Genomic DNA, 5,894 nt, shown 5'->3' on the forward strand with positions numbered 1-5,894 from the left:
TGCCAAGAGCCAAAATCCAGCCCCCTGGAAAAGCAGCAAATGGTCTTAAATGCTAATCCCTCTCTCCAGCACACTAGCTTCAACACTAATGTTATTTTTTGACTTATTTTATTAGATATTTTCTTCATTTACATTTCAAATGCTATCCTGAATGTCCCCTATACCCTCCCCCCACCTTGCTCCCCTGCCCACCCACTCCCACTTCTTGGCCCAGGCGTTCCCCTGTATGGGACATAGAAAGTTTGCAAGACCAAGGGGTCTCTCTTCCAAATGATGGCCGACTAGGCCATCTGCTATATATGCATCTAGAGACGTGAGCTCTGGGGGTACTGATTAGTTCATACTGTTGTTTCACCTATAGGGTTGCAGATCCCTTCAGTTCCTTAGGTAATTTCCCTAGCTCCTCCATTGGGGTCTCTGTGTTCTATCCTATAGATGACTGTGGGCATCCACTTCTATATTTGCCAGGCAGTGGCATAGCCTCACAGAGATAGCTATATCAGTGTCCTTTCAGCAAGATCTTGCTGGCATATGCAATAGTGTCTGCATTTGGTGGCTGATTATGGGATGGACCCTCGGGTGGGGCAGTCTCTGGATGGTCCATCCTTTCATCTTACCTCCAAACTTTGTCTCTGCCACTTCTTTCATGGGTATTTTATTTCCTATTTTAGGGAGNAATGAAGTATCCATTTGTTGGTCTTCCTTATTCTTGATTTTCNTGTGTTTTGGAGATTGTATCTTTGATATTCTAGGTTTCTGGGCTAATATCCACTTATCAGTGAGTGCATATCAAGTGAGTTCTTTTTGTGATTGGAGAGCACCCCTACCCCATCTGCTCGCAATGTCCTATAATCTCTGCTCTCAGGATGATATCCTCCAGATCCATCCATTTGCTGAGGAATTTCATAAATTCATTGTTTTTGATAGCTGAGTAGTACTCCATAGTGTAAATGTACCACATTTTCTGTATCCCTTTCTGCTGCTTGCTGTAGCCATGGTCAACCCCACCATGTTTTTTGACATCTTGGCCGATGATGAGCCCTTGGCCCTGTCTCCTTTGAGCTGTTTGCAGACAAAGTTCCAAAGACAGCAGAAAAGTTTCATGCTCTGAGCACTAGAGAGAAAGGATTTGGCTATAAGGGTTCCTCCTTTCACAGAATTATTCTAGGATTCATGTGTCAGGGTGGTGACTTTACACACCATAATGGCACTGGTGGCAGGTCCATCTATGGAGAGAATTTTGAGGATGAGAACTTCATCCTGAAGCATACAGGTCCTGGCATCTTGTCCATGGCAAATGCTGGACCAGACACAAACAGTTCCCAGTTTTTTATCTGCACTGCCATGACTGAATGGCTGGACGGCAAGCATGTGGTCTTTGGGAAGGTGAAAGAAGGCATGAACATTGTGGAAGCCATGGAGTGTTCTGGGTCCAGGAATGTCAAGACCAGCAAGAAGATCACAGTTTCCGACTGTGGACAATTCTAATTTCTTTTGACTTGCGAGCATTTTACCCATCAAACCATTCCTCCTGTAGCTCAGGAGAGCACCCCTACCCCATGTGCTCGCAATGTCCTATAATCTCTGCTCTCAGTGAAGTTCTTTGGGTTCCATATTTTCCTCATTCCCCTTCAGGTCTAGCTGGATTGCAAAGTTAAGTTTATGATTATGAATAAAAACTAAATGAGAACTGTTAAAAAAAAATCAGTTATTAAGTAACTCACTCAATTTATTTCATATGTTTTTAGAATATATACACATTTGAGAATTAGATAGAAAACAAACAGAAAACTTAAACAAAGCCACAATTTACCATGCTTTAAGCCTTACCATTGAGTCTAATCAATTCTAAATTCACTGTACATTTAAAACATTTTCTTGTAACTATTATACTCCTTTTAATTATATATGTATATATGTGTATACGCATATATGAGTATATGCATATATGTGTATATGTGTATGTGTGTGTCTTTGTAGGTATGTACATGTATGTGGAAATTCTTGTAGAGTTCAGAAAAGGGAATCACATCCCTGCTGTTGAAATTACAGGTGATTATGAACTGTGTTGTGTGATGCCAAGGGCCGAGCTCACAACTTCTGCAAGAGTAATATATGTATTATTATTCACTAAGTTATCCATTCACCCCGCTACATGTTTAAGGTATACTGTATTTGAGCTTAACTAGAATGATAAGGAAAAGTACAATAAGATCCTATTGTAGCTACAAATACTCTAGTAATTAAGAATGTTACTAAGATGGGCAAAGTATACTGGGCATTACATTCCAATTTCATTCCTTGAAAAATAATGCCATGTGTGAATTGGCACTCATCATTCTCATACACTTTTAATGAGTTTTCACAACTCTACATAGTTTAAAATCTGCCGCTACTAATATGTGTAAATTTAGCAGATTCATATTTAAATATACCATTATATAATTAAATAATGATTATGTTCATTTACTCCACTGAGAGGTTCAGGATTTTTTATGGTTTTATTGGAAAACATTTTTAGTAATATGTTAACTTTTTATGAAACTTACTTTTGAAATAATTACGTCTTATGGTTTTAGTTTATTGAGAATTGTAAAACTCTCTCAGCTGTGTAATTTAAAATTATTTTTACCTACTGAAAATGCATCTCATTTTCATTACTTAGCATGTTTCCAACTTCTGAATGATTATCTACCAAAGTCTTCATTTTCTTCCAATCGTTTTTTTTGTTTTGTTTCATTTTAATTTTTTTTATGGTTTTACAGCTTTATTGTAGAAAGGCAGAGAGAAAGAGAGAAAGAGAGAAGGTAGAAAGAGAGAAAGAGACTGGCCATGGCCACATGGCGAGAGAGGGGAAGAGAAAGAGAGAAAGGGCTAGAGAGTAAGAAAGGTGACAGTTTAAGAGAGCTTATTTTTATTTTTTTGTTGTTGTTGTTGTTCTGGACATTTGATATAAATGGAACTATATAAATGTAAACTATAGAGACTGACTTCTTTCAATTAACATGTCTTCAAATTTATCTAGACTACTGTATGTTTTAATGATTTATCATCTTTTTAAAAGCGTAATAATTTTCAAGTGTAAGCCCATTCCATTTCATCGTCTGAGTCAAATATTTGTGATATTGGATATTTCCATTTTGAACTGCTACAATTTTGTAGCATTTTGTAGTCCATTTTGGACTGCTAACATTGTTTACTTTGCTATTGCAACAATGTCGACTACCCTGGACCCTTGGGAGTCTCCAGAGACTAAACCACCAACCAAAGAGCAGACATGGACTGGTCTCAGGCCCCTGGCACAAATGTGGCAGAGAACTGATAGCCTTGTATGGCCCCAGTGGGAGGGGATGCATCTAATCCTGTAGAGAATTGATTCCCCAGTGCCCCAGAGAAGGGGTACACTGCCGGGAGGCACTCTCTCAGAGGTGATGGGGTGGGCAATTCTAGGAGGGGTGTACCAGGAGAGGAGCAACATTTGTGATGTAAATAAATAAAATAATTAGATTTTTTTAAAGTTTGCATTGATAAATAACAGAGGCTTTCAATTAATTTTCTTGTCTATATACTTGGAAATGGTATTGGTGCCTGGCTTCCATCTTGAAAAACCATGAAATTATTTTCCCATAAAGCTGTACTGTTTTATTACACTGAAGGAAACATGGCTTTTGGAATGTTTTCAACCTTTATACTAATATTGTTATTTTCTTTTGTTTTGGCTTTCCAGATATGTATGAGGTAGAACTTATGGGTTACTTTTCATTATCATCATCATTTTAATTACTAATTAAATAAGGCCATTTATGCATGTCTATAATACACTTGAGTTCCTTTCTCAACCCATTAACATGCTCTAAATTCTCCCCTCATATTATCTTGTTTTCTAAGAAAGTCTTGCTGCTACATTTATATACACATGCCTTTATTTATCTATAAAAAATATAGCAAGATTAAATTACAAAAAGCATGCTATATCACTTTATATAAATATGTCCAGTTGCATCATTTTTCTGTGAATTACAAACTTACTTTTTCTTTCTATCTGGACATATACTGTTGTGAATATATAATTCATTTGCTCTATAAGAGTCCCATGCTCCATCCACTGTTCGGCTATGGGTTTCTGCATTCATCTACGTCAACTGCTAGGTGAAGCTTCTCAGAAGACAGAACTGGTAGACTCCTGTCTGCAAGCATAACAGAGTATCACTAATAGTGTCAGGGACTGCTGCTTGCATATGGGATGGGTTTCTAATTGGGCTGATTATTGGTTGGCCATCCCCCCAATCTCTGCTCCACTCCCCATCCCTCCATTTCTTGTAGACAGGGTGAATTTTGGGTTGAAAGCTTTGTGAGTGGGTTGGTGTTCCTATCACTGGGGTTCCTAAATGACTACAAGAGGTGACCTCATTCTTCTGTTGATGGGCTGTAGTTTGATTCTAGATCTTAGCTATTGTAGGAAGTTTAATAATAAAATTTAATACCCAGTCTCACCATGGGTACTGTAGTCATAAGACTCTGACCAGAAAATTTCCTCTCATTTTCTGCTATGTTTCAGAAATAGAAAAGTTGCCGGGCATTGGTGGTGCACACCTTTAATCTCAGCACTTGGGAGGCGGAGGCAGGCAGATTTCTGAGTTCGAGGCCAGCCTGGTCTACAGAGTGAGTTCCAGGACAGCCAGGGCTATACAGAGAAACCCTGTCTTGAGAAAAAAGAATGAAAGAAAGAAAGAAAGAAAGAAAGAAAGAAAGAAAGAAAGAAAGAAAGAAAGAAAGAAAGAAAGAAAGACAAAAGTTTTCATTTACCTATAGTAAAATTTACCTTTCCTCTCTTTATACAATGTGTTTTAATTACTCAGTTTTGAAATCCTATTTTTCTCATTCGGTGGAATAATACTAATTTTTGTTGTATGATTTTGGAAAGAATTTTTAAATTTTACCTCATATTTAATTCTGTACATCATGTTGAGTTTATTTTGTGGTTATAGGAAAAGTCTAGCTTCATTCTTTTGTGTGTACATATGCAATTATCTTAGTTTTTAAAAAACTATTCTTCTTTCCTTTAAGTTATATGAAATCACACTCAATCATCAACTGGGCATAAATATCAAGGTCTAGCTCTGGATTCTTGACTATCTGCCATTCATCTATATATCTATGATTATTACAATCCTGAAGATAAAAACTCTTTGATTGCTGTCCTTATTTTTTGATATATTTGAAAGGGGAAATGCAAATCTAATGATTTGTTCTTTTTCAAAACTAATTTTGGTTCTTTTGTAATTTCATTTGAATCTCAGGATCAGCTTCTCAATTATAAAAAGCAGGGGGCTGATGTGGATTTTGTAGGAATTGTTTCAGACTTCTATATATGTAGAAACCCAAATTTAAAGTCATTTTGCAAATGGCTTTAATAATATTATTATACTTTCAAATCTCCTGCTGTGGGGTATGTTCAAAGTACTTCAGAATTCTAAATTTCTTCAGTATTTGTTAATATAAAGCCTGTAATATTTGGTCATAATTGTAAAGACAATTGTTTTCTTGATTGGTCACATCAAGTTCAGAGAAATAGTATGCTTTTATATTCTGTAAACCTACATCAGAGTTTTATTAGGTCTGTCATACTGTAGAAAATGCTTTAATCCTTTTTTCTATAATATAATGGTATTTACAGACATGAAATATTATTATTCTTCTGTCTGGATGCTCTTGATTTTTTTGATCTTGTGTTAATGTTCTTGTTAAAATTGTATAAGGCAATGGTGAATAAAAATGAATAATCAACCATACCTACCAAAGGCTAGGATTTCTGCATTATTGACTTGCTCTTTTTATTTAAAAGAATTGTGTGTGTGTGTGTGTGTGTGTGTGTGTGTGTAGTGGTACAATGC

At 36.4% G+C, this 5,894-nt stretch overlaps 1 pseudogene; it reads left to right on the forward strand.

Annotated features, from left to right (window-relative positions):
* The first annotated feature begins 994 nt into the window (after positions 1-994).
* Positions 995-1,488, forward strand: LOC110338877 (annotated as a pseudogene).
* Positions 1,489-5,894: the final 4,406 nt, after the last annotated feature.

The sequence above is a fragment of the Mus pahari genome, chromosome 22 (assembly GCF_900095145.1).
Source record: "Mus pahari chromosome 22, PAHARI_EIJ_v1.1, whole genome shotgun sequence".
NCBI lineage: Eukaryota > Metazoa > Chordata > Mammalia > Rodentia > Muridae > Mus > Mus pahari.